We start from the raw sequence: 11783 nt of genomic DNA, 5'->3' as shown, positions 1-11783 counted from the left end.
CCATTTATGGACTACATCATGTATCAATGAGACACCCTCCAGTTTCTAGAAGTCCTATGAGCCCAAAAGGTTGGAGAACAAGTACTAAATGAGCCGTGCTCTTTGCTGACTCATTAAAGCCTTTCTCTGTCCTAACCTTGGAAAGCAGACAGTGCAACCTATTTTTGTATGGAGAACATGAGTCTATTTGTAACGGCTGCAGGGGTCAGACATGACAGAACACTTTGATTCAAATGTGCCACTCGAAGTCTCTTCTTCTCTCCTGCCGATGATATTTGAAATGAAACAAGGAGTTCACAATCGGTCCTTTATTGGATTCATCAATCACACGTCCCACAGTGACAGCTGGGTTTGTCTTCAAAGGACTAGGACTGATAACAGGACATGGTTGCCCTCTGTGTTTACATTGCGATGTATCTGGTTTAAGACATTTTTAAACTGTCAGTGTTTGCTGTGTACTGTATCATAAGGACCTACAATGTGTTACATGCACAGTTTAGAGCTCTAATCTAGTCTATAAAATATAAGATGCAAAAAAAAAAAAAGGAAAAAAATAAAACAAAGAGTAATAAATGTACCCAAGATTTACATGTCCTAATATAATATGCTGATTGTATCTTTAATTCAGTGGCAGCTCACTATGTTATCCGAGTCACAGTTTTCTCAGTGACACTGTGTCTGCTTGGGCTTTGTCACACAGTGCCATGAGTGATCTGCTTATACCAAAGATCCAAAGCCTGCCCCGAGCTGCTCCCTCTTTTCCATTTGAGTAGGTTTTCGTCAGGTGAAACAGCCCATCTTTGGAGTGATGTCACTGGCTGTCCTGGCTGAAGGCAACTCCCACCTGTTTCCGGATTTAGTCCATGATTTCTGTCAGTAAGACAGAGTCTGCCTGAGGCATCCGTGGGCTCTCCTCAAGTCCTGCAGATAAAGAGGAGTTAAACAGAATAATCAGACTGACAGAGACATGTCTGTTTATAACCCCAGTTAAATCATGAAGATATTCATAATGAAGCATACATTATGCCAAAGCAGGGATGTAAATTCATATAGGAGGCAAAACCAATAGGAGCGTAATACTGTATAAACTAGAGGATATTCCAAGGACTGATAGCAGCATTGATTCTGAGTCAATCTGATTAGTGCATTTGTGTATTCATCAAGATTCTCACGAGAAGCTCCAGCAAGGCGATTGTTTCACTGAATTGCAGCGTCTTTCTTTCAAACTCACCTTACCTTTGCAACGGTGGTTTCGGCAATTCCACCTCTTTGAAGACAAATACACGTCTTTCCTTTTATCACGACCTACCTTTAAGCAGGCACTGCCTCACTTCCTCTGTCTCATTGCGAAGCCCGGTGCTGTTGGTGAAATACAGAGGGAGGCAGGGTTCAGGCAGAGGGTACCCTCTCTCTTTGTCGTTTACCACGAGCGTGGTAGGGCGGTGCATGGCTCCCAAGAACCGGGAGAGGAAAGAGGAAATGCATTTTTGGGTTAATCCAATCACTCAACTCGTAAATCATCAAATGCAGTGGGTATGGATCCTTGTCTGAATACTTCAGTTTAATTAAATGTGAAAGTAATTAGCAGTTAACTTAGTTTTTGCACGTCTCAATAATTTCTTAATTAAGTAAAATGTTCCTGTGCATAGCATACTTTAATGGAGCCCTTGGTGCCGCTGATGACAGCATCGTTCGGAAGTCCAGCAGCAATTGAAAAGGCGCAAAAGGCCATCCTGTTCCTGGAGAACTAAATCACCACGACCACAGACTCATCCACTCCTGTCAAGCAATTAAAAAAGGTAAATCATTGAAACATTGGTGAGTAGCAAATGGATTGATAAATGGTATCAAACCGGCTGTTGATTTCAGTTACATTGCCTCTCACGTTCCATTTAGTTCAGTTCACCTCATTTCAATACACTGCCCATCAGCACACTTTCATTAGGTCAAATTCTATTCAGCTTTACTGGCATGACCTGATAATAGATAGGTCACAAAAACCTTTTTTTCCATTATAGTTATTAAACGGTCAAATATGTTACATAAAGGTAAGTAAAGGATAAGAAAATGCTTATTATGTATAGGATAGTGTGATGTGATGGTCTTACATTAAGGATATCTTGCTCTGAGACATGCAGTTACATATTCCCCTGTCAGTTTTACTGAATTACTGTATTCTCCAGGGAGGATTTGGATTAGTCTGACATTTTAAAGATAAGTCTGGGATTTTCTCTGTGAAGAATTCTTCCCTGAGGTGTTTACATTTTGGACAGTTCTTTAAAAAATGTGATTTGATAATGTGAAGTTTCTTCTGCATCACACTTGGGATTCTTATTTTCTTCCATTTCTTTATGGTTTCAATAGCCAGTGATCACTGATTCATGCTGTAGGCAGTACACTCATCGGCGTGTACTGCCTACAGCCCAGCTCCTTCTCCACCGAGCGGGGAATGTGGAGCTGAGGGGAGCCGAAGTAGGCCGCCTTTACCAGCTTCAGCTCCCCTACTCCTCCTCTGCCAGCAGACTGCGCACCTCAGCGTGCACGCGGAAACAGCGGGACCAGATGGCCTGAGAGGGACAGAGGAGACAACATAGCACCACTGCAACAGTAAACAGCTTATACTGGAGTTTCACCTGAGCAGCAGTTTATTACCACAGCTCTCCACTTCTCCCACCTCCTGTGAGTGCTGTGGCGGATGTGCCGATCAAACATGACATGATGTATTCCTGCACCATGAGTCATAAATATTCCCATTTTATTTACTACTTTATTCTCCTGTCCTTAAAATATCTGCACTCCTGCAATAATGCAACTGTTAACCTAAATTGCAAAGTGAATTTTAACATACGTAGACCAAAATGCCACCTGCTGCAATACTGTTTGTGACAGGTTAAAGCAATAGATAGACAATGTGCAAATTTGTATTTGCTTTCTTGCAGTGAGTTAGATGAGAAGAACGATAGCAATCTAAGACATGGGTACGGTATCTATATTCTCATCTAATTATTGGCAGGAAAGCAAATAACGCTAAGCCTACCTACCTAAATGTCAAACAATTAATTTAGGAGCAACATAAACAAATTATTTTTCTGTATTTGATACATGTGCATTTCACAAGATATTAAAGGGAAGGATGTCTGTGTGCTACCTTCCAGTTTGTGTTGTGTTGCTACCGAACCTGCGCCTGAAATGACCCCTAATACTGCCAGCAAGTAGCCCCTTGGCAAAGGTCTACATGAATGACTGTATCCCTACAACCTTACCTCCATCAGGAAGACATTGTTTTTCTTGGCTGCTGCGACGAGGTCTTTCACCTGTCCGGAGTTCATAGCGAACAGTTTCTCGCACAACACATTCTTCCCGGCCTTGAGGAACAGCAGACCGACACGCCAGTGCTCTGTGTGCAGCACTCCCAGTCTGTGAGGGCACAGATGTTCCAGGCTCAGCTTCAAACAGCAACATGCTATTATCTCTGCCTGTGCAGCCAGGGCGCTCGCAGCTCTTAACTCACCAACGTCTGGGTCGTTGGCCAGCTCCTCATAGCTGCCGTAAGCCTTAGGAATACTATGCCTCTTGGCAAACTCTTTGGCACGCTCCAAGCTCCTCGATGCAATGACTGCTATCTGTGTGAAAGAGAGAAAAAAAACACACACACACACACACACACACACACACACACATACACACACACACACACACACACACACACACACACACACACACACACACACACACACACACACACACACACACACACACACATTAATCACAGTGTTGCTCTGTTCAGTGCAATGGAGAGACCCTGTGTGGCAATGAAGACATAGTGAGTTTGTTTGGATAGACTACCTGGTGATCTCCAGGAGGCGGAGTCTTCGTGACCACGCTGAAGTCATGGCTGATCTTCCCTGCACCACGGAGTCCCCATCGGGTTGCCATGTTAAATTGGATGGTAAGTGACAAATGAGCGGGATGGTGCTTTAGTAAGTATCTGAGCTGCTGGCGAGTTGTAACCTTGGGAAAATTTGCACGTTCAGGGGAAGCAGCGTACATAACTGTCATGCCTTAGAGCCAGCGCCACTTCAGCAAGAAGGCTCCTCAATTTATATGCTGGGGAGGCAGGATGTGTCACCTTCCTTCTGCTCACACCCTGAGGTAGAGGGTGCAACACACACATGCACGCAGGCGCATGCGCATTCCCGCACACACACACACACACACACACACACACACACACACACACACACACACACACACACACACACACACATAGCTGTGTTGTTGATACTGGCCTTTCAATCTGGGCTGAAGTGGTTTGCACCAGTTGTCTCTAACAATCTGTAACAGGACTAGGACTCGGTGGTGCTCTCATCATTAACACGCTGAAGGGGGGAAAAGTGCTCACCTTGCCCACAGATCAGCCCTCTTGCACAGTACTACGGGTCAAGTTTTGGAACGAGGAACTGCTTTGTTTCCCACCGAGAGAGCCACTGATTAGCCTGCGATGGTCTGATAGCTGCACAGAAGCCAATGATTGAACCAGAGTCTCGTGGGGGTTGCTGGGATAAATAGATATTCTGGGTTCACAGAATGCTCATGGTGCCCACAGCAGGGCAATTTAACTAGCCAGTAAGCTGAGCCAGGATGACTATGGAAAAGCATCAGCTCAGTTGCCCTTGAGCTAAATATTATCCGTTTAGACAGACAAGCGGTTGTGTAAACTTCCTGCCACATGCTGCCAGTAGAGGACACTGTGTTGTCAGCGGAGTTTACTTTTCCTCTCAAGCTCTGAGGATTTGACATGGCTCATTTTAAGGAATTATATAAACTAAGGTTTGCAAAATCAGGTGAACTAAGGATAAGACAGATGCACTTTGGAAAGTATCTGCCAGAGCTCATACAAAATGTGTTGTTGTAAAAAGAAAAAAAAGATTTTCACGTCAGAATAGTTGCATACTTTGTTAATTATTCACAGAATTTTAAACATATTTTTCTTCAGTAAAACTTATTGTAGGTACATACCCATTTAATGTTGCAATTAATATGACCTACATTCTAGTCATTATCTTGTCCAATAATTCCAGTCTTGAGTATATGATTATTTTCCTCATTTCCTGCAGGTACTATCAGGCGTTTGGATTTACATGAGAACATAGTGTCAGTGTCATCTACATCGTCATTATAAAAAAAATTTGAAGAATTGTGCCAATGTCTCTCCTCGCTGGCTGCTTTCCTTTTGTATTTCACTTCCAAATTAATTCTGGGAGCTGTGTGCCGTTGTCATAACAACGAGGTGCCAGCTGGGCAATTTGTATGCAAATAGCATTGGGCTGGGCCTGATATCCCTGCCTATACCACAGGACCTGGTTGTCGTGGGAATGCCCAACTCCTCTGTGAGTAATTTTTCTTTCACTTTAAGGAGTAAGGACGGAGCAGCATTTCTCTGGCAGGGCTATGTGGTGTCATCACCACAAGTGTCAAGAAAAGAGGTAGAAGTGTAAGGGAGAGGTGTAACCTCGCAGGGCAAGTACAACTAGACTTTAAATTGGTGTGAAGCAACGAATTGGTTCTGTGCTTTCGACTTGATTGCCAACAGATGGACACAGCACAGAGGCTCAGGTGGTCAGAGAAGGCTGTTCTGGACAGGGTCACCCGACACCGTGCACTGGGACCCCACCGCTCTCACCCTTCGCTGAGCCATGGATGCCTACTTCTCAGCTGAATCTGAAAACTCAAAATTGACACGAGGTGAACAAGCCTGTAAACCAATCGGTCCTCCAGTTTGCATGAAGATTGGACGTCACAGGGTGGAGTTTGGGGCCCTGGGTTTCTGAGCCTGGCCCAGGGATGGAGGTGGATGGTGAAGACAGCTCCAGAAAGCCAACGGTGACGAGCGGAGTCATTCACAAACCTGGCATGTGGAAGGAAGCCTGCGCCTCATTAATTCATCACGGCCTGGACGATTGCCTTCCACTCCTATCACTTCTCACTGTCTTTATTTGATTAAGAATTCATGCATCATTTCTTGTCTGCGTCCCTATTCCACCAGGACACGGAAGAATGGCACGCAATGGTTCATGTGACTGGTCAAAACAGTTTCCTAAGAGGGGTGGATCGTCTTGCCTGAAGGTGGTTGATCACAGCAGTTTTGTTTCACACATTGTCACATGATTTCATATTGCTGTCAAAAAGACCCCCCCCCACACACACACACACACACACACACATACACACCTAGGTCAATGACAATGGCAATGTACCAGTGTTACAATAAATCCTCCAAATTCAAAATGTGTTAATAATCTTGCAGATACTTGTTAAAACTATTTTGTGGTAGGGAATAAAGGAGGGTTACAACCCAAACATTCAAAGCCTGTAAACTAGTAGGGTTTTTATCGAACTTGCCTGTAATTTGATGTTGCTGAACTCTTTTTGAATTTAATGTAATTACTGAACATAGTAAAAGCTACATTGTGGCTCTGCAACCCCAGTTACAATGTAACAGCTCAGTGTTACATCAGCAACTTTAAGTTAATGGGAAATAAAAAAGGACCAGAGAGAGGCACCCTAATCCTATTTGATTGATGCGGATATGCAGAGGGTTTTTCCCCCCTTCCTCCAGCTGTCAGTGTAAGTGAGAGCCATCTTGCTGCTTTGTATTTTTTTTTTTTGGGGGCGGGGAGAGGAACAGTATTGCAACAGTTATGAGAGCACCCTCACTCCTTCATCTCTGTCTCAAGGTCACTGCAGAGGAAGTGTGACAGGCTAGACAAGCGCCAGGAGGTGCCAGCCATTTTGAGGGGAGGTTGGGAGCTTGATGAATCCAGGGAGGGAGAGGGAAGTGTGCAGCGAGGGGTAATAAGTCATTTTGCCAATGCTACAGCATGTTCTGATGTGTGGGCCGGGTTATTTTTTTTCCATTAGAAAAAGTGTGATGGAGGGAGACTGAGTGGAGCAAGCAGAAATGGGAGCCTTTGAGCAGCCCAGCATTGTGCTGGCCCTTTGAGAGTCCTATCTTTGTCTGCAGCATGCACACACTGGGAGGCTGAGCTGTGGAGCAAGAGTAGGCTGGACCAGAGCTGACTTAGCTGCCCTTCATCTGGATGTCAGTGCTGATAGCGAGGGAAGCAGGATGTATAGAGAGTACAGTTGAACATGGAGCTATTACATTGAGTCAGCGTTCTTCATTTTGTCCCCCTCTCGATGTGTTTCCATTCCATGGTTTTTGTCAGCCAAATCCACATTTGCCATGGTGAGCCATGTTTGGCTGAAAACACAAAGAGACACATTAGGCAACATAAGAGCAGGCTGGTTATTATATGGTTGATAGTTTTATTCTCGTCAGTATTGTGCAAGTATGTCCCTGATTGCCTGTTGAATCCAATTTTTGAATTTTTTTCTTACTGAATACGATAGGAGTCACTTGTACCAACTGTACACACTGCTACTCATATGCCTCCAAGCAATGTGATATAATCCTCACATCTGTGAACCAACACACTCCAAGCACATTTAAAGCTAGATTTAATTTGATGCAACACTTGCAACGTCTCATTGTGGTGTAATCCTTCCTACAAACTACGTAATATCAGTTATTATTACTCTGACCAAAGTTGCAGGCAGAGGAGAATGGGTTTACGAAGGTGAGTTTTCACGATTACAAATGTGCTAAAATATGTCTCTCTTATATCTTCTCTGTAATGTTTATACCCTAATGGAGCTGAAAGAGGTTTTTACAACCAACAAAGAAAGCCCTTTGAGAAAAGGTTTTCCACCAGTGGTGAATGTTTATTTCTGTTTGAGTTATACACAAGGTGTCTAGTCTATCATTGCTGTTGTTCCACTGGAGTAAGTACTATCTGTCTCCATTAACTGTAGCCTGAATCTCAGAAACATGGGACACACACTGTCACACTGTCTCCTTTTTCTTACTGTATATCTCTTACAAACACACACACACACACACACACACACACACACACACACACACACACACACACACACACAAAACCAAAAAGACGTGTCTCTATCACAGTCTATGGTCTCCATCCAACATTGTATGGACTGGCTGAGATTGTGTGATATGGAGTCCATCACAGAGCCTCTGCTGAGGTGAGAGTGATAGACATGCCAGGAGCCAAGACATGCCATGGGGCAGATACCAACCTCTATTGCCCAGCTGATAATGTCCATTATGAAGTGTAGGTCCATCACCTCCATGGTGTTCTGCATGTCTTGAAGTGAAGCAGGATCAGGGGTATGACGTCTACATGCACAGATGTGATTATAAACTGCTGTATGGTTGTCCAGGGACATCGGACTGTGGTGCTGCTGTTAGGGATAATCAGAGAACAGAAAACACGGAGATAGTTAAGGTGATATATTTTATGTAATTCATTACAGGGAAGTAACAGGAAAAAAGTAACAGGTCTTACCAAATCAGTTTTTAACAGCAACTCCCACATAGAGAAGCATAGTGGTTTTATATTTGTCACAATACAAGAAGTCTATGCTCATTGGGAAACAGCCAAATGAATATATTTCTAAACAAATGAAAAATGGCCAATGACCAATTACAAGCTTGTGCATGTCTCCATACAATTTTATATATATAGCTTTTCCTTTAATTGTCATTCAGAGATACTGTCTTCTTCATCAGTGACAGGCTGTCATATATGTTTACTTAACTGACAGACAGAGTTCCATAAGGTCCCAAGCCAAGAGCCCAGGAATGTACCTGCACCTGTCACAGTAAGCAAAACCTCTACATGGGCCTCTGACTGCATCTCAATATCACAGCTTACAGAACAGTGTGAGACAGTTTTGAACACTGCATACAGAAAAATGTACAAATGATAATTAATAAAACCCAAGGAATCGTAATTCCTTAACATTGCATACAGAGCAGCAGCATCAGAGCTGGTTGTTAATGGCCTTATTACAAATGTTTAAGGCATTGATAATACATTATTTATAAACCCATTAGTTTTAACTTACAAACCATTTGTAAAGAGCTACAAAGAAGTTAAAGGGGGTGATAGAATGCAAAACCAATTTTACCCTGTCATAGTTGAATAACGACAGTTCGGTGGGTAAATAGGACATATATAGAAGCTCAAAATCCCATTGACAACTCTTTACTATGAAAATCTCATATTTTGAAACTGCCGCTGAAAACGGGCAAATCTCAACAAAGCTAGTTGCTTGCGTAAGCATCTCAAAATCCTGAACCTTTTCACGCCCATGGGTGTATTAAGAGAATGGTCACGCCCCAACATTTACATAGGCTACACAACTGACCTGAGATCAGGTAGTCTTCTGAATCTTGGTCGCGCAGATCTCTGCTATTCCATTACAAAATTCACTTCTGAAACTTTTTTATGCGAGAAATCAACTATGTAAAGTTCAAATATGGGCCGTTTTACAAAAATGGATGGCTAATTGCAAATTTTGTCCAACTGTGGGTCGGAATTAAGCGGCCGGTGCTGCCTGGGTTGTTGCCTCGCCACCCGGCCTGCTGTGAGCTCCGTTACGGCTGGCAGCCCACAGCACTCCATACCCGCGCAGAGTCACCGGTAACACCGCTAATGGACCACTAAACGCCGCTGCTCTGACAGAGCTCCAGGGCCTGCAGCTCCCCTCTTCCTGCTAGCTAAATGCCCGGTGTATGTGAGTGAGAGCGCGGTCAGCGAGCTTGTTACACCAGCAATCTCTTACCACAGGTTCCAGTTACTCTTTTAATGTGTGTAATTATAATGTGTTGAGTTATTTAAACAAACCATTGGGGAAATAAATGCCGCTTGTCCGCGAGTCTCATTGATAGAGCCTGCGGCTGGATGGAGCTCTATCAATGAGAGCTAGCTAGCCAGCCTCCTCTTAGAATTCCTCTGGAATTCACAAATATTCATTAACTTGAAATCGGACACCGTTGTTAGCTTTATTAGGGTGACCATATTTTGATTTCCAAAAAAGAGGACACTTGGCCCGGCCTCGAGACAAAAATTCAGACAGGCTTAATTAATGGTTAATGAACATGCTTTATTATGCCTCGATGGTGCAAAAATAACTTCTGTAATAAAATAAAATCTGTAACAATCTGTAACAAAATAATATATCTCTTTTAAAATAAATAAATTATTTGAAATAATATTCTAAATATGACCTCTTCTGTGTTAGAAAATCCAGCTACAACAAAATATGTCTTAATACCTTTTCAATGTAATAAGATAAATAATAAAGACACTAAAACATATGTGCCAGCTTTGCACACGGTGCACTCCGCCTCCCACTAGTCCGGTCCTGACCGGGACGGTACATGGGACATTTTTTTTTTGCAGTTCAACTGTGAAGCTGCACTAAGTCTTGTTTTATGGTTGTACGCAGGCTCCACGCAGAGCTTTCGCCGTAGCCTGATGTTAATACAAAAGAGGACGTTTGGTCACCCTAGCTTTATAAGACATTTAGTTAGATGTTGTATACGTGGCGTGACGAAATTCAAACTGTAAATATACTTGAATTACGCCGAAAAGGAAGCTAACTATCCGTGATTTGCAGCTAGGATTGAAGGGACAGTCACAGCTAACGAAACACCTAGCTAGTCTTCACAAATATTAACTTGTAATCGGACACCGTTGTTAGATTTATAAGACATTTAGTTAGATGTTGTGTAAGTGGCGTGACGAAATTCAAACTGTAAATATACTTGAATTAAGGCGAAAAGGAAGCTAACTATCCGTGATTTGTAGCTAGGATTGAAGGGACAGTCGCAGCTAACGAAACACTTTGTCTTCACAAATATTAATTAACTTGAAATCGGACACCGTTGTTAGCTTTATAAGACATTTAGGTAGATGTTGTATAAGTGGCGTGACATGTGTGTAACATGTGGTAAGAGATTGCTGGTGTAACAAGCTCGCTGACCGCGCTCTCACTCTCACACAACGGGCCATTTAGCTAGCAGGAAGAGGGGAGTTGAAGGCCCTGGAGCTCTGTCAGGGCAGCGGTGTTGGTAGTCCCTGCAGTGGGCTGCCAGCCGTGACGGAGCTCCAAGTACCTCATAGCAGGCCGGGGTCTGTGAAGGAAGGCAGGCCGGGCGGCGAAGCAGCACCGTCGGGCGTTGGGGCAGCACCAGCGGCTGAACTCCGACACATAGTCTTACCAAGTTTGCAATTAGCCATCAATTTTCGTAAAACGGCCCATATTTGAGCTTTATATAGTTGATTTCTCGCTTAAAAAAGTCTCAGAAGTGAATTTAATAACGAAATAGCCCGACAAACAATGTATAACTTTGCAGTGTCTGAAATATGAGGCCTGCTGCCGAGTCTCCCATGTGTTTCTATGTAGTTTGCTCAAACCAATCAGCGCGTAGCCCATTCTGAATATTCATTAGCATACCATATTTGGAAGAAAAGCTCTTGTTCCAAATAGAGCCATATTCACAGGGTAGTTAAGGGCCTAATAAAATAGCATTCGGGCAATTTTCAGCCCAACCAATGTTACATACCCCATTAGGAGACCTTAAGGAACAGTGTGAAATACCCTATATAATCATTCTATCACCCCTTTAAAAATTCAAAGGTTTTGAGGATGAGCCCATGGCTGGTGGAGGATTTTTCACAACCTGGCAACCCAAGCGTTAACCTCATAAATGGCTTATTACCGACACATGGTAGAACTACCTAATGATTCATTAACCATTAATAAACCCTCTATTTGACAATTCATAAATTATGACTCAGTGAAAAGTTGTACCAACATACTATAAAAAGTCATGTTGAAAGTTTGTT

General features: G+C 43.1%; 1 pseudogene; it reads right to left on the bottom strand.

Moving 5' to 3' along the window:
• Positions 1–293: 293 nt before the first annotated feature.
• Positions 294–4114, bottom strand: LOC120556503 (annotated as a pseudogene).
• Positions 4115–11783: the final 7669 nt, after the last annotated feature.

This window comes from Perca fluviatilis, chromosome 3 (assembly GCF_010015445.1).
Source record: "Perca fluviatilis chromosome 3, GENO_Pfluv_1.0, whole genome shotgun sequence".
NCBI classification, from domain to species: domain Eukaryota; kingdom Metazoa; phylum Chordata; class Actinopteri; order Perciformes; family Percidae; genus Perca; species Perca fluviatilis.
This window is presented reverse-complemented; position numbering and strand designations above follow the sequence as displayed.